Source organism: Pleurodeles waltl, chromosome 3_1, assembly GCF_031143425.1.
Source record: "Pleurodeles waltl isolate 20211129_DDA chromosome 3_1, aPleWal1.hap1.20221129, whole genome shotgun sequence".
NCBI lineage: Eukaryota > Metazoa > Chordata > Amphibia > Caudata > Salamandridae > Pleurodeles > Pleurodeles waltl.
Window position 1 is genome coordinate 59628161 of NC_090440.1, and position 18966 is coordinate 59647126.

An 18966-nucleotide genomic window follows, 5' to 3' on the forward strand; every position below is an offset into this window, starting at 1 on the left:
TTCTTCAAACCACAACATGAGGACTTAGCATTTACCTCTTAATGTTTGTCATGGATCTGAGAGTAACAAAATGAATGCATTTCACTCTGATTCATTCCACCTAGCCCAGTTGGCATTCTTTAAAACTAGCTATAAGAGGTCCCTGCAGCATCTTCAGTTTTCAACTTTTCACTAAAATAGCTCTGCACACCAGAGGCCTGTGTCTCTACACTCTCCATTACTACATGATGCTAAGGCATTGATGACTGTGATATATCTATCTGCCTGAACCTATTCATTGCTGCTTCAATCTTTTAAGCAACAGATGACTATTCATGTGCCATCTTCCTCAACCTTAATTTCTAGTCCGGAGTGTTTGTAAAGGACACTGTTACCTATGGGGCATCCTGAGTCTTGGTGGATTGATGGAAGTGGCATAGTCAGATGGTTAGAAGGCAATGTTAAAATGTAATGTTTGCACAGCTTTACAAAAGATGAAGTGGTTCTCAATCAAGCAAATCTGAACAGGAAGAGAATTCCAAGACCTGGTATCTAGATAGAAGAAGGAGCGCCCCATCCCCATGTGATGAGCTAGGGTAAAGATAATAGACACAAAGAAAATGATAACAGGGGATGAGAAGCAGAGTTGAACTCAAATTTATCTTGCAGGTACTGCAGACTAATGTGGTGGAAGGCCTTGCGAACTAGGCAGAGCTATTTGTGCTTCATGCATTTAATGTACAGAATGAAGAGCAGGAGTAATATGAGAAAGATGATGTAAAATTAAAATCTGATGAGCCTCAGATTTCTGATATTTATCAAAGTGGTTGATGTATGACAAAGGTAGTGCTAACTAGAAAGAATTACAATAGTGAAACCGACAAAGTATAGTCACTTCCACCATGATCTGTCAAGAGCAGGGGTAGAAGACAGATAATGTTGTGAAAAAGCAGTTGATGGAAGAAAGAGAAAGAAGAGATTGTGTTAATTTGAGTTGAGAGGTAAAGTGTGTGGTCAAAGTAGAAGCCTGCATTTCTGACCTTGATAAATGGAAAAGAAGCAGTTGTGAGTTCACATGTCCACCAAAAACATTACACAGGTTTTTGAAATTCACCAGTTTCAAACTTGAAGACCTCATCAAATCCAAGTTTTTTTCTTTGCATTCAGGTACTTGTAGTTCTTAGCTTATAATGGATTAAAGATAAATTATTTGAACTATAATGACCACTCACACAATGAATTGGGAAAAGTGAGAGATCTGATGATAATTGAGAGGGTTTTCCTTTAACCATGCACTACAGCTTGGCTTTATATAGTCAGGGTATTTACAAATGAGTGTGATGTAGCTTCAAAGGTAGGTGATAAATGTCTCCAAATATTTATCACATTAAATGTTAAACCATATCCACTTTATTGCTGGCTTTTCCCAAATCTTGATGACTCATTTTCTGGTGCTGGCATAATTGAAAAGATACTTTTGTGAAATTTGTTGCCTCCTTGACACATACCCTCTGTTGAATCAGCGGAACTTCTTATGTGGAATCGATGTTGCTGTTAAGGCCAGGTTAAGCGAGACCCAGCTGGCTCCAATGTGGTCTGATACCAGCTGCCAAGTGGTGGAAATGTTTATCATATTAAATGTTTTACTTTTATATCAATATTAACACGTGCATATGAAAATATATTTACTGTGCATTAATCATGTTTAGACTGACTATAGCTAATGTAAGCCTGCATTTTAAAGAGTCTAATGTCCGGTCGCCATCTTGTTTCATAACATGTCTTTCTTTATTCAAGAAGAAACTGAGCCACTATCTGAGTACTGTCTTGATGTCGCCTTGTCTTTTATTCTCATGTGAATGTTTTCTTTTATGTGGAACTTGTATAATGCACTACCAACCTGTTGCAATGAAGAGTACATCTGCAGATTACATATTGGTCCAATGTATCTCATTACGTTGCTGTCAACTGTAAGTTCAAAGGGTGTTTAGAGAATCCTTATTGTGTAGTAGCTTGAGAAAATGATGAGTTTATGACATCTGTGTGTACCTTAACCTGATTGGTTCATTACATAGTAACCATGTGAAGGTGTATTGAATGTTAGAATTGTCTGATTTAAACTAATGCAATGTAGACAGGAATTCTGATGATTCCATGCCAGCTTCTTTTTCAAACTCTTAGCAAAATGACTTTTCCCAACGTTCTTTGGGAAAGAACGTTGAGTCCTTTTCTTCCTTAGCAGAGTGGGATACTCTCTATATGATTGATTGTTTGCATTCCCTTTTCAGTAATATCTATTTGTCTGGGCCCAGCCAGGAGGCTGATGGGTCTTGTGAAGTTATCCTGCCACTGGGTATTACCTTTTCTGAGAATGAGGTTATTAAAGCCATCTACAGTAGTCTGTCAAAAAAGGCCCCTGGGCCGGACGAGGTCCCTATTGATCTATTTAGGGCTAACCTGAAATTCTGGTCCCCCTTACTTACTAATATATTTAATTCTGTATGTAAGGCTGGTATCCCTGAGTTGTGGCAAGAGTCAGTTATCGTTCTTGTATTTAAGAAGGGCAAGCATGATGACCATTCATGTTATTGTCCCATTCCACTCCTTTGTTCTGTAACAAAGCTAATTGGGCGAGTTGTTTTGGACCGTCTAGTCGACTGGGTTACATGTAACAATAGTATCTGTCCATCACAGTATGGGTTCCAAAAGGGTTTAGGAACTGTGGAGCAGTGCCTTAATCTCCCCTTGTTGGTTGCAAAATATAAGATGGCTAAGAACTCCTCCATCCAGTTGACGTTCATGGACTTGTCTATCGCCTGTGATTGCGTGAAACAATCTAAATTGTGGGCCGCATTAACAGCTGCTGGGGTAGAGGCTGATCTTGTAGCATTCTTTCATCATTGTCATTGGGACTCAAAATCACTCTTAGGTTTGGGAGTCATAATGAGTACACCGGGACCTTTATTGTTAGGCTTGATATGCGTCAAGGGTGTGTGGTTGAGCCAATTCTTTTTTTGTTATATCTTAACAATCTTGAGTCTGCCCTGAGTGTTGTGGGGGTTGATGTTCCTGTTGTTAGTGCCAATGCCAGCCCTGCTGCATGCGCACGAAATTATGCGACTGGCTAGGACTGCTAATAGTCTGAAACTGTTAATTAGGCCATTTGTTAACTTTATGGAGGAGTTAGGGTTGCAGACCAATTTCTCGAAGACTAATATTATGATATGCAGCCCTAAACGCACAAAATCGCATCTCGTCTAAGCTATTCAGAAAGTCTACAGCTTCAAATTCAGTCTTATATGCCAGTAGCGCACATCCACATTCCCAAATTAAAGCTATCCCTTTTGGAGAAGCTGTGAGGATCAGAAACAACTGCCAAGACGACTCAGAATTTTCCAAACAGTTAGCATCACTCGAGCATCGCTTTATAAACAGAGGCTACCCTAAGATATTGCTGAGTAATACACGTGACCAGATTCTAAAGATCAACAGAGTGTCTCTCTTTCACAAAAAAACACCCAAACAGGCCGATAAAAAGAAAGCCCCAGCTTTCATAACAACATACACCTGTGCCAGTGCAGAAGTTTTCAAGATTCTTAAGAACAACTGGCACATTTTACTTTCGGACCAGACCCTCAAGAAAGATCCCAAAGACAGACCGGACATGATCCACCGCCGAGGCCGCACCTTGAGAGACAAATTATGTCACAGCTTTTTACCGAAGGCCATGAATGATAGCTGGTTACCCTCCCCTCCACCGGGGTTCTACAAATGTGGTAATTGCAATGTGTGTGAGTACACCTTAGAAAAAACCAAGAATTTCGGCTATAACACAAAAATGACACACACCATCAAACAATTCATGAACTGTAACACCAAGTTCATTGTATACTGTATCATATGCCTATGCAAAAAAGTATATGTCGTCAGCACAATCAGACCATTCAAAGAAAGATTGCAAGAACACATCCGGGCGATCAAAAACCACAACAGTGATTACCCATTTGCAGTCCACTACAACTCAGAACACTCATCACAAGAGAGACTAGACATACAAACACATGGTATTGCCACTCTGGGTAAATGCATAAGGGGTGGCAAGAAGACTCTCCTCTTGAGACAACTTGAGAGCAGATGGTTAATCAGACTACGTACAGTGGAGGAGGGGTTAAACTCCGACAAAGACTTACATGTGTTTTTATAATCCATCTACCCTGCAAGAATACATTGGATTTGCAAATGTCACCATTACAATGAATTCTGTCACATGCACATTCTGTGATTGGTGTTGTCAACAGTGTGCCATGCGTTATACTTTGTGGCGTCACAGTAATGATATGTATATTCTAGCTCCACTCACCTCGGGGGTTGTGACTATGTATGTACACCATTCTAGTAGTTATGAAATGATTTTGTCCAATATGCATTTCCTTGGGAACGTCGTCTGAATATATGAACGTGTTTACCTCTGTTTTTTCAAACGAGTTTGATAACAAACTTGTAACACGTGCATATCCACCAGTGTCAGCACATATACTTATGAGTATATATCGTCTCCCTCCTCTCTCTTTTTTTCCACAAATTGCTCGAGCACACACTTGCATGATGGTTTCTTAAACTCATCTTGGGCTAGTATACACCCCCTTTTTTTCTCACATACCTTCGACTTACTCCGTGTGCCTTCTCACCCTTCCAAGATGGCGGACTCCACATTTCTATTTTGGAGTCCGCTTTCCATTACCATTTCTCTCCAATTCAAATAGCCGCGTGCTGGCATTCGCCTTAGATGCAGCGCCGCACCCAGTTGAAACAATCCACAGTCCTGTCACAGGTAAGGGGGCCCTAGCTTATATTTCACACGGATACTGCCACAGCGACACATGCTTACTTTGCGAGTGGCCGCCGTACAGTTTTTGGTTTGTGACTCCACAAACATACGGCCGGCCAATTGGTAGGGCGCTTGTTTTCTTCCTCCGCTTGTTGTGACCCATTTCAAGCGGTATTGTCTCGAAGATTTATATATATATACTAGATTTACATAGTCTTTACACACAAATGCTATAATACAGCGTGCTCATAACCATTGGGCACATAGCATATCGGACTAATGTGTTACGCCGCTTTGACGCGGCCGATTATCTGGGTTTTTTCACATTTGCCCGAGCTTACTTTCCAGTTTTTTATGATCAATATAACAGTAATTTTATACATTTGGGACAAGGCCAACACCGCTTTTTTTCCCCGCCTGTAATATACAGAATAATTATTTGTATGACAGTGCCCTGGACTCCAATACATCGCTTTTAGTGTGATGTTCATCAATCATGTTACAACACGATGTCATCGTGGATCTCTCTCCCCTTATCACTTTTTCATGTTTGTTCCATCATTTCTTCCTTTACATTTCAGACTTACCATGGTCTTTGGACTTTTCCACTATTTATGCCAAAACATATATATTTTTCAACATCTTTGAACATTGGAGCCTGTTAATACATCCATCACTTTTACATATTAGGAGGTATATTGACTCTTTTCCCTTTTCTCTGTCTCTGCACGATGCTTGGACACATATAAGTAGGTCTCCACACGATATGTGGGCGAGAGGCACTTTTCTTTGGGTCTTTTAACGCAACATCCCTTTTTATCTGGATGTATGCTTCTTTCATGTTCTCTCTATTTGGCAACGCCTTAGTTTCAATTCTGCACTTCAATTCTTTCTTCTTGTTTACACGGAGTGTTCTTTTCACTACAGGTATGCTCTATCACATACGGGTACGAATATAAAATACCTTCCTCCTTCTTTTGTGTGGAATATATCCAATTCCATACTAATTACCAGCGACACGGGGTCTTCTTTTCTAACTCACCAATTTCTACGTTTATCCACAGTTAACACTAGAACCTAATCAGCTAATATTTTGCCAACAAGTCTTGTGATTGATACATTCCATTTGTTCACAGCCTTGAAAGAGTCAATGTTGATGAAACACGTGTCGGCTGTTTCCTTACAACCACGAAAACTGTAATGCTTACAAACAACTTACCTAGTGTGATTTATTGGATCAGGGTATTTGTTTCCTGAGACATCACAAATAAATAAATGGATTTCATTACGACTCTGCGATGTGCTGTGGTTTTTCTCTTCTCATACATGGACTGTGACCTTTCCTAGGTGGCAGTTTTTGCACCCTGTGGCTGGGTGTATAACCGCTTGAGCACTCCCTTTCTCAAAGAAGAGACTTTCTCATCATGAACTTTGTATTATAAACAGCAAAATAATTTTGGAAGTGCGCACCATTCACACACAGCCACAATTATCGATGTCAATGATGAGGAATATGTTGAGGACTTCATTAGCCTTGCTCTGCTAATGTTGTATAGTGAATCCAATTTAGTTTTTATTGGTACTTAAGAGGTTAGCTTAGTCTTTTGGTTTGCAGGCCTGTGCCCCCATCAGCTAGTGACTTTTAACCTACTTAGCATGCTTCGTCTTAGTCAATTTATTTTATTGTTTCTTTTAAGATGGCTGCTATTGTTTATATTAGAGAAATGTTTTGATTTGCATTATCAGTGCCACTCTGTGAAGGCGTCACTATCAGCGGCATAATCAAGTGATGTACCTAGGTTTTCACATCATGTCCCTTTCTCACTTACATGTGACAGGAACATAATGCACAGTTGTTGGGGATTGTTTACATAATTTCCGCCACAAGTCTGCCTCCTTATCAATTGTTTGGGAACATACCTGCATCAGGGGTCCTACAAGATCTGTACAAATATATCTTACACAGACAAGGTTGTCAGAGGGATTCTTTCCAGATGCCATCTACTCCATCTATGCTGCATGTCACCTCACTGCAGAACTCAGTCTTTGTTTCCCCACGGAGTCTGATCTAGAGACCTCATTCCAAGGTCACTAGGTTTGGGGGGCGCTGCTCATGGACATGGTACTGGCAGATTACCTCTCATTATGTTAGGGGTTACGTTATCTTTGCTAGGGATTTTACATTTCATGTTTATTGCAAGACAGTGATGGTCTTTGTATTCATGACTCTCATCTTCACAATTATGCTATTTTTGTGGTTGATTATCGTAATCATTGCAGCTCATGCATTTAACTGTGGATTCCATTCTTTTCAATAAATATATTGAAAACTTCCCTGCATCTCCTTTATTGCCTGTGTGTGACTGAGACTTGTTGCTAACATGAGAGAAGGGTAACTTCTGTTCCACCACAACTCCCCTGAGATGTCGCAATCTAGAGTCACCATTTACTGTTTGGTTTTTTAGTGAGGTAATACTGTTTGTGAGCCAGGAGGGATGGGCCGACAGTTGCGACTTGTTGTAGGAGTGAACTAGTCGTCTACAAACAAAAGTGCTGTCATCCCTAAACCAGCAGTCTCGCCTGGGAGCAAGAGTCCAACTACGACATAGCGCCACCAATGATGGTGTTTTGGCACTAATTTACGGATATCCTGAGTATCTCTGTCTCACACACAACAGGTACCCTACGTACCATTATACGAAGACATCTGCAGTCTTAGGGATAATCCTCCTCAGCTGAATAGAAAGCAGCTACTTAGGCTGTTCAAGCTTGAACTCTTAAAAGGAATTCTCCCCACTTGGAGTTCCTTCTGTGTATCCACTATTCAATGTGGCTAAGCTATAGACATTCTGGAAAATGTCAGACTAGCATTAAAACAATAATTAGAAGCCCATGGCTTAACAGATGAGGGCCGGGATGTCACATTCATAGTAAAAGCTCATGAAGCTTACCAAACAGAAACATTTTATTCCTGGGTCAATATTCCTGAAGAAGATGACAGGTCACAAACATTTCACCCACATAAAATAGCTAACAGTATGACCCACGAATCGCCATGGCAGACATTCAACAGCGGTAAACCATTGGCGGTACATACAGCCGCGCTCACAATGGACACCCACATACAAAACAATACTACATTGGACAATTCAAACAACACACACCTGACACCCATACACACACCACACCCACACACCCACACCACTATAAAACACACACCCATGTTACGCACAACTCTTTACCAACAACTATTTCCACCATGAGACTGAGAAGAAGAGCACAGAGACAATTAGACACACACACACCACTCACACCCATACAACCCTCACGCACTCCACATTACACACCCCACCACATTACCCAACACACCCTCACCAATACACATCACACGACACCCATGGCACCACAAAGGCACCCCTGTTTCACTGAAGAGGAGTTAAGGGTCAAGGTGGAGGAAATCATCAGTGTAGAGCCACAGCTCTTTCGAGTATAGGTGCAGCAGATATCAATAGCAAGGAAGATGGCGCTATGTCGGAGAATCGTAGACAGTGTCAATGCCATGGGACAACGACCTACAGGGAAAGGTACATTCCATAGCAGCAAGACACCAGCTCGCCATACAGAGGACTGGCGGTGGACCCCCTACCTCCTCCCCCACAACTCACAGCATGGAAGGAGCAAGTCTTGGCATTACTGCATCTTGAGGGACTCGCCGGAGTTGGAGGAGGACCATTCACTGGTAAATCTACTTTTAACAATTATCACCCCCCATACCTGCATGCCATCGCACACCCTCACCCTCACTCCCATCAGTCCACCACATCCCACACACTCCACCATCACATCTCACTAATCTCAATGCCAAGCCCTGCATGCTGTACCAATGCATGGACACCCCTCCCAGCCCTGCATGGACACTCATCCCCAAAGCATGCACAGCATAGGGAAACTACCATAACCACAATATACCAACATACACAAGCAAAAGCTGGAAGGGGAACTGGAAGGGTAACAACAACCATAGAGGGGAAGCTGTAGAAGTGCAAATGTCAGACATCTGAAGCATAATACATCATTTACATCCTGACAATTGCCCCAGCCAATGTCACTGGAAGGGGGTGCCATCACTATCCAATCCCCCAAAAGAAGAGGCCCACAGTGATGACAGTAACTCTGGACTTCAGGATCTAGACGATCTACATGGCCCATCAGGGACCACTGGACAGCCGGTCACCCAAGACCAGCCACAGACCACCATAGTGCCTCTTCCATCAGGATCCAACACCACAGCACCCACCTAGCGTACCCACATCGCTGTCCCCAGGACACGTCAATCAGCAGTGTGCCCACCTGTGCAGGTACCTCAGGCCACACCTCGCACACAAGACAATCAGGGACCTGGGGTCAGTGGCAGTGGGCACACCGTTAAGGGGACAGAGGCACAGACCAACAGGGACACTGAGAAGACTGCTGTGCACCAGGGGGAGGACAGGAGCAGGGAACCAACTCTCCAGGAGGCACTCTCTGAGATCCTGGGAGCCTACCAACATTCCCAGGACACGATGGCCCAGATCCTAGACAACGTGCAGAACAGGCGGCTGCAGGAGGGACAGTATCAGGGGATCAGAGACTTTCAGGCCATTAACAAAACCCTGATTTCCATAGCAGGAGTGCTGGCAGACATAGCCAACATGATGAAGGAGGCAACATCACACCAGTGGGCCCCTGCCACTAGCCAGTCATCTGAACAGCCTTCCACTTCCGCTGTCGCTAGCGGCCAGGAGGCCTCACCACAGGACCAACAGGCCACCAGCATCCCTCCCCCTGCAGAAGGTGAACCTACCCACAAACATTCCCTGCGAACCAGACAGAAGTCAGAGACACTTGCCAAGACCACCACCAGGAAATGAGACTCTCCTGATTGTCCCCCTTGTGTTCCACTCAGTCACCTTGAACTCCCATTGCTCCCATTCCTATGTCCCCATGGACAATTCACCTATGCTACAAACAGACTGGAACAATGCCCTGGACTTTCCACCATCATCAACCCATTCCATTGCACTTTCCCCTTTATATTTTAGCACAACAATAAACACCCTTGGATAAAACTCGACTACTAGTATTTCATGTATTGTAAATTTGTATTGATTGAAACAACTACAACCATTGCAAATGAACTGTACGTAGAATGAGCATAGAATTATTGACCTGTAGCTGGCTGTTGTGATCACACCAGGAGAATGCTGTCATATCACCAACATCTGCAAAAATAATATCCATAGGTAACAGTAAGTAGGGCAAAGAAGTGGGTAATGCCAGCATGGCAATGCCACACAGAACACACCAATACTCATAGAAATGTGAAGTTGCATCGTCTCACCTGTGTGTCATTGGAAATACTGACATGTCACTGATGTTCTGTTGTCCACATCCTCATCCTCGGCCTCCTAATCCTCATTGTCCTCAGGGTCCACTTCTGCCACAGGGGCATCTCCAGTATCCTCCTCCTGCAGAAAAGGTACATGCCATCTGAAGGCCAGGTTGTGAAACATGCAACATGCCACCACTATCTGGCAGGCCTTCTTGGGTGAGTAGCACAGGGATCCACCTGTCAGATGGAGGCACCTGAACCTGGCCTTCAGGAGGCCAAAGGTCCTTTCAATGATCCTTCTGGTTCGCGCATGTGCCTCATTATAATGTTCTTCTGCCCTTGTCCTGGCATTCCTCACAGGGGTCAGCAGCCATGATAGGTTTGGGTAACCAAAGTCACCTGCAAATATAGAGGGATAACATTTAGCCACACACCATCCTATCTGGCCAACACCATAGGCATACAACAATATATACAGGGTGGGAACCGGGGCTCACCTATTATCCACACCCTGTGCCTCTATAGTTGGGACATCACATATGGGATGCTGCTATTCCTCAGGACAAAAGGCATCATGCACCGACCCTGGTTACTTAGCATTGATGTGGGAGATGTACTGGTCCGCCAAGCACACCATCTGCACATTCATGGAGTGGAAACTCTTACGATTCCTGACCACCTGTTCATTCTGGCGGGGGGGGACAAATGCAATATGTGTTCCGTCAATCGCCCCAATTATATTGGGGATATGTCCCATTGCATAAAACCCAGTCTTCACAGTTGCCAAATCCTCAACCTGGGTGAAAGCACTGTAGCTGCACATGCGTTTTATCAGGGCAGACAAGACTCTTGTTAGCATGATTGAGAACATTGGCTGTGACATTCCTGCTGCCAAGCCCACTGTCACTTGGAAAGTTGCCAGGAAATGGAGCACTGATAGCACTTGCACAAGAGGGGGGATCCCAGTGGGATTACGGATAGCTGATATCCAAATGGGCACACCGCTCTGTGATTGTGGCCCTGTCCAGTCTATATGTGAGTATTATGTGCCTATCCTTCAGTGTAGCCAAGTCCACCAGGGGTCTGTATACGGGAGTATATCTCCATCTCCTATTCATCCGCCACAGTAGGTATCTAAGGGACACAAAATTGAGTAGGCTGTCACAAACTGAACAATGGAGCCACAACAGCAGTCCACAATGTGCAAATATGTTATGGGACAGTGTAATTTGTGAAGTATGTGCCTTTTGATCCTGTGATGCTGCAATTATGGGTAGGCCTGTTCCCCCCTGAAATGGAGACTGCCTGTCCTGTGTGGAGGGACAGGTGGAAGGGAGGTAATTCTGCCGACGCTGTGCGCCGTGGCGGTAGGCGGTCGTGAACCACCGTGCAATTCCTCATTGAGAAATATTAGGTCCTATGGGGTACAGTGGCCAATGGGGATCCATGCCGGCGGTGACGGTATGCACCGCCACGGACGTGACCACCATTCTCTATCTGATTTTTCACTTGTTTCCTGACCTTCCATAGGAGAGGACCTACACTGCATGTGCTGCTATGACCTGTGTCTGGAACCTACCATGGCCCGTGTGACCGGGGGGAGGGCCCCAGCCTTCACTTCTGAGGAGTTGGAGCAACTGGTGTTTGGGGTCCTACCCCAATACGGACTGCTGTATGGGCCTCCAGACCAACAGGTGAGTACACTGTGGGCATGATGCATGTGGCATGAATGCATGGAGTTGTGTGAGAAGGCCTCATGTAACGGGGATGGGTGGATGTCTTCTTGGCAGTGTACATGTTGTGGGCTGAGCTATGTGTGTGCCAATGGTGATGGAAACGGGTATGGTGGGCCATTTGTGTGACAGGCTGGACGGTTTGTCTAATGGTGTTCTCCTGTCTCTATTGTCTCTGCAGGTCAGCGCCCATCAAAACAATGGAATATGGCGCGCCATCGCCAAGGAGCTGCGACCCTGGAGGTCTATGGCAGGCGGAGCACCCACTGTCGCAAACGGTGGGAGGACCTGAGACATTGGGCACGGAAGACCGTGAGGCCCAGCTGTGGATGGCCTCCAAACAAGGAAGGGGTGCCCATCGGACCCTGACCCCCCTGATGACCCACATACTGGCGGTGGCCTACCCTGAGCTGGCTGGGCCCTAGAGGGCATCACAGCAACCACAAGGGGGTGAATACAGTGGCTATCATTACAACTTATGGCTGGTGGGGTGGTATCCAGGTGGTGGCTGTGTGTCACTCGGTGCCCCTAGGCCAGGCCAGATATAGCAGCATAGGTTCTCTGGTGGCTAACGGTCTGAATGTGGAATACTGCTTACCTAGCTTGTTAGTATTCACTTCTGGGCAGGGCTGTGTGGGTCCCAGGTGTGCTGCAGTTGGCGGTGTGTGCCCCTCCTCATTCCTTGGTGACTAGCCATTTCACTGGTAGTGCCATGCATAGTGCGTAGGCCTGTTCCCTGTGTGTGAGGGTGCTGTGTACGCCAATGGTGGTGTTGGTGCAGTCATTGACCCATTGTATCCTTTGTCTCTCTCCCCCCCCCTTTCTTGTTTTGTCAACCTGTCTTATGTGCATTAGCATCACCTGTCGGATGAGCAGAGGCACCGGCGACAGAGGGAGCTGCATCCCACAGGACCCTGGGGGCATAGTCCACCGACGCTGAGGGCACCAGTGGGAAGAGGGTGAGGGGAGCACCAAGGCAGAGACTGGTGGGGACAACACAGACTCTGATACCTCCTCCGATGGGAGCTCACTGGTGGTTGCAGACACCTCTGTGACCACCCAGCTGCATGTACAACCGCCACCCCCATACCAGCACTGCCCTGTAGGAGGCTGGACTGGCTTGTAGTGAGTACCTAGGGGTACTTACACCTTGCACCAGGCCCAGTTATCCCTTATTAGTGTATAGGGTGTCTAGCAGCATAGGCTGATAGATAATGGTAGCTTAGCAGAGCAGCCTAGGCTGAACTAGGAGACGAGTGAAGCTCCTACAGTACCACTAGTGTCATATGCACAATATCTTAAGAAAACACAATACACAGATATACTAAAAATAAAGGTACTTTATTTTTATGACAATATGCCAAAAGTATCTCAGTGAGTACCCTCAGTATGAGGATAGCAAATATACACAAGATATATGTACACAATACCAAAATATGCAGTAATAGCATTAGAAAACAGTGCAAACAATGTATAGTTACAATAGGATGCAATGGAGACACATAGGGATAGGGGCAACACAAACAATATACTCCAAAAGTGGAATGCGAACCACGAATGGACCCCAAACCTATGTGACCTTGTAGAGGGTCGCTGAGACTATTAGAAAATAGTAAGGGTTAGAAAAATAGCCCACCCCAAGACCCTGAAAAGTGAGTGCAAAGTGCACTAAAGTTCCCCAAAGGACATAGAAGTCGTGATAGGGGAATTCTGCAGGAAAGACACAAACCAACAATGCAACAGCGATGGATTTCCAGTCGAGGGTACCTGTGGAATAAGGGGACCAAGTCCAAAAGTCACAAGCAAGTCGGAGATGGGCAGATGCCCAGGAAATGCCAGCTGTGGGTGCAAAGATGCTGCTACTGGACAGTAGAAGCTTAGGTTTCTGCAAGAACAACAAGGGCTAGAGACTTCCCCTTTGGAGGACGGATCCCTCACGCCGTGGAGAGTTGTGCAAAGTGTTTTCCCGCTGAAAGACTGCCAACAAGCCTTGCTAGCTGCAAATCATGCGGTTAGTGTTTTTGGATGCTGCTGTGGCCCAGGAGGAACCAGGATGTCGCCAATTGCGTCAGGGGACAGAGGGGGCGTCGAGAAACACAAGGAGCCCTCTCAGCAGCAGGCAGCACCCGCAGAAATGCCAGAAACAGGCACTACGAGGATGCGTGAAACAGTGCTCACCCGAAGTCGCACAAAGGAGTCCCACGTCGCCGGAGAACAACTTAGAAGGTCGTGCAATGCAGGTTAGAGTGCCGTGGACCCAGGCTGGACTGTGCACAAAGGATTTCTGCCGGAAGTGCACGGAGGCCGGAGTAGCTGCAAAAGTCACGGTTCCCAGCAATGCAGTCTGGCGTGGGGAGGCAAGGACTTACCTCCACCAAACTTGGACTGAAGAGTCACTGGACTGTGGGAGTCACTTGGACAGAGTTGCTGGATTCAAGGGACCTCGCTCGTCGTGCTGAGACGAGACCCAAGGTACCGGTGATGCAGTTCTTTGGTGCCTGCGGTTGCAGGGGGACGATTCCGTCAACCCACGGGAGATTTCTTCGGAGCTTCTAGTGCAGAGAGGAGGCACACTACCCCCACACCATGCACCACCAGGAAAACAGTCGAGAAGGCGGCAGGATCAGCGTTACAGAGTTGCAGTAGTCGTCTTCGCTACTATGTTGCAGTTTTGCAGGCTTCCAGCGCGGTCAGCAGTCGATTCCTTGGCAGAAGGTGAAGAGAGAGATGCAGAGGAACTCGGATGAGCTCTTGCATTCGTTATCTAAGGAATCCCAAGAGACAGAGACCCTAAATAGCCAGAAAGGAGGGTTTGGCTACCTAGGAGAGAGGATAGGCTAGCAACACCTGAAGGAGCCTATCAGAATGAGTCTCTGACGTCACCTGATGGCACTGGCTACTCAGAGCAGTCCAGTGTGCCAGCAGCACCTCTGTTTCCAAGATGGCAGAGGTCTGGAGCACACTGGAGGAGCTCTGGGCACCTCCCAGGGGAGGTACAGGTCAGGGGAGTGGTCACTCCCCTTTCCTTTGTCCAGTTTCACACCAGAGCAGGGCTAAGGGGTCCCTGAACCGGTGTAGACTGGCTTATGCAGAAATGGGCACCATGTGTGCCCATGAAAGCATTTCCAGAGGCTGGGGGAGGCTACTCCTCCCCTGCCTTCACACCATTTTCCAAAGGGAGAGGGTGTAACACCCTCTCTCAGAGGAAGTCCTTTGTTCTGCCATCCTGGGCCAGGCCTGGCTGGACCCCAGGAGGGCAGAAGCCTGTCTGAGGGGTTGGCAGCAGCAGCAGCTGCAGTGAAACCCCGGGAAAGGCAGTTTGGCAGTACCAGGGTCTGTGCTCCAGACCACTGGGATCATGGGATTGTGCCAACTATGCCAGGATGGCATAGAGGGGGCAATTCCATGATCATAGACATATTACATGGCCATATTCGGAGTTACCATTGTGAAGCCACATATAGGTAGTGACCTATATGTAGTGCACGCGTGTAATGGTGTCCCCGCACTCACAAAGTCTGGGAATTGGCCCTGAACAATGTGGGGGCACCTTGGCTAGTGCCAGGGTGCCCTCACACTAAGTAACTTAGCACCCAACCTTTACCAGGTAAAGGTTAGACATATAGGTGACTTATAAGTTACTTAAGTGCAGTGTAAAATGGCTGTGAAATAACGTGGACGTTATTTCACTCAGGCTGCAGTGGCAGGCCTGTGTAAGAATTGTCAGAGCTTCCTATGGGTGGCAAAAGAAATGCTGCAGCCCATAGGGATCTCCTGGAACCCCAATACCCTGGGTACCTCAGTACCATATACTAGGGAATTATAAGGGTGTTCCAGTAAGCCAATGTAAATTGGTAAAATTGGTCACTAGCCTGTTAGTGACAATTTGAAAGAAATGAGGGAGCATAACCACTGAGGTTCTGATTAGCAGAGCCTCAGTGAGACAGTTAGTCATAACACAGGTAACACATTCAAGCACACTTATGAGCACTGGGGCCCTGACTAGCAGGGTCCCAGTGACACATACAACTAAAACAACATATATACAGTGAAAAATGGGGGTAACATGCCAGGCAAGATGGTACTTTCCTACATGCCCTCCCAGTAGCCCCTCAGCGAGTTGCCCGTGTCCGCTCACCCAGGAGGGTGGGCATCTCCTTCACCCCAGGCACCTCAGGCCCTGCCCTAGTTAGCCCTGCTGCCCTGAGTGAGGAGGCTATTGACCTCCTGAGATCCATCTCTGTAGGGCAATCAACCATTGTGAATGTCATCCAGGGGCTGGCAGCCCAGATGCTGCAATGCAATGCATTCCTGGAGGGCATTCACAGTGGATTGGCGGCCCAACAGAGATCGATTCAGGCTCTGGCCTCCTCTCTGAGGGCAGCTATTGTCCCTGTTTCAGCCTTCCCCCCTCCAACTTCCACTTCCCAGTCCCATTCTCCTCAACCCCAACCTATCCCAAGCACACAGCCAGACGAGCATGCACACAAGACAACACCCAAGAGTGGCACAGGCAAACACAAGCACCACACTTCATCCCACAGGCACTCACACAAACACCATTCATTTGCAGACAGGACAACATCCACTTTGTCCACTGTCTCCCCCTCCTCCTCCTCCTCCACCTCCCACACAGTTACGTCTACACTCACACCTGCATGCACTACATCAATATCCACTACCAGCATCATCACCACACCAAGCAGAACACACACCTCACTGGCAGACACCTCCACAATATCCATTTATGCATCCCCTGTGTCCTCTCCCACCATGTCTGTCCCCCCCTCCTAAAGGACACAAACGCAAGCACTCAGACACCCAACACCCATCCACCTCACAACACCATACAGACCATGCACCTTCACCCAAATCCAACAGACATTCACCTCCGACAACCACTCCCTCATCCTCCACTCCCATAACACCTCCTTCTTCCCACCCAAACGTCCCTAAAAAGCTTTTCCTTTCCACAATTGACCTCTTCCCTACCCCTCCCCCTCCCGTCCTGCACGTATGTGCAGTGTAGCAAGGATCCAGCCCAGCACCTCAGCCAAACAGTCCACGGGGCCAGTGGTAGCACCACCTACTCCTGGTGGTAGGGATTCCAGACTAACAATACTGAAGGGCAAGAAGCCTGCACCACCTGGAAAAAGGGGAAGGAGCCTGCACCAGCTGGAAAGAAGGGGAAGGAGCCTGCACCACCAGGCAGAGGGGGGAAGAGCCCATCCATCCCTGCCAGGAAGGGTAAGGGATCCCCAACCCGTGACCAGGAGGATAGGAGGCAATCTTCGCCAGCGGAAGCTGTCAGACAAACACCACCACCACCAGCTGCTGTCACAGGGCCCCCACCACCAGCCGTGGTTGTGCAGCGATCAGAGAGTGCAGGGGCTGACCAGGAGACTCACACATCCACCACCACAGTGCAGCTATCAGAGAGTGCAGGAGCTGTCCAGGAGCCTGACACAATAACCACCACAGTGTAGCCATCGGAGAGTGCAGGGGCCTACCAGGAGACTCCCATATCCACCACCACAGTGCAGCCGTCACCACCGGAAGAGACCATGTAGTCCAGCCCACAGGGGCTACTGTGCGGCCTGCCCCCTCCAGAACCAGTGGGGAAGACACCCACTTGAGAGACTGTGCCCTTGCACTCCCCAGGACAAAGAGCAATGTGCGTATTGCCCCCTCCAGAACCAGTGGGGAAGACACCCACTTGAGAGACTGTGGCCTTGCACTCCCCCAGACAAAGCACAGGGCATGTTGCCCCCTCCAGAACCAGTGGGCAAGACTCCCACTTGAGAGACTGTGGCCTTGCACTCCCCAGGACAAAGAGCAATGGGCATGTTGCCCCCTCCAGACCCAGTGGGGAAGACACCCACTTGAGAGACTGTGGCCTTGCACTCCCCAGGACAAAGAGCAATGGGCATATTGCCCCCTCCAGAACCAGTGGGCTTGTTGCAGGATCCGGCTCAGGTGCCCCCGCCTACCCCTGAGGTGCCTGCCTTTGTGACAACTGATGCCCCTGCAGTGTTCTATCCGGATTTGTGCAGGATTAGAGTAGGGCCTTGGACTGTACCCTGTGGCCATGGACTGGGCAGTGTCCCTTTCATATACAAGTGTACATATCTGTTTCATGGCCAGACTGGATGGTTGTTTTTATTGTTGGGCTGATTACAATCACTTTCGTCACTTCCTGGTGTCCTAGCAGTATTCTGCAGTTTTTCGGGGTCAAATTGTTTTTGTAATGCATCTGGTTGTGTGTATGGCGTGTGTGTGTCGGGTATGTGTTGTGCGTGTGTGTGTCACTCTCTATTTCCACCCACCCTCCCTTGTGTGCTAGGCGGCTGTACTCACCATCGTCATCTTCGCCGTTGTTGATGTTCCGGGTGGAGCATAATATAGAAGATTATCGGGAAGACTTGCAGTTCAGGTTCCATGGTGGCGTGGTTCTTCCCTGTGTCTCCAATGGTGAGTCCTTTGACTTTTGTGCTCTGTTTCCGCCAGACTTTTTATGGTGTTGGTGCCTCCACGTAAAAGGTGGGGGATTGTAGTGTCATAATATGGTGGGTGGAACTTTGTCTTCCACCTGGCTGTAGGCGGCTACTGTCGTGGTGACTGTTGTTTCCGCCCTGGAGGTCAGTGTGGTACATTGGCTGCCTTTCGGAGATATCACCGCCATGGTCATAATTTGGCGGTATTTACCACCAGCTTGTTGGCGGGATTACTGCGACTTTATCACCCACCACCAGGGTCGTAATGAGTGCCTAGATCCCTTAAGTAATGACGGACCACCGTCGCCCATGTTTGCCACATACACACCACAACCTGCAGTACAGGCTATGCAAATAGCTCATGTACGCACACTTTATATTGAGCTAGTACAACTTTACAGACAATTAGTACAATTTGCTATGCAGACATTAAACAGTGCCCCAGCACGGGTTGCACTAGCTGGTCACCAATTGGCCGTTACTGGGATTAACCCATTACATTCTATCATGGGCAAAGCACCCACAGAATGTGGGAAGATTCCGTTCTTAATAGCACAAAAA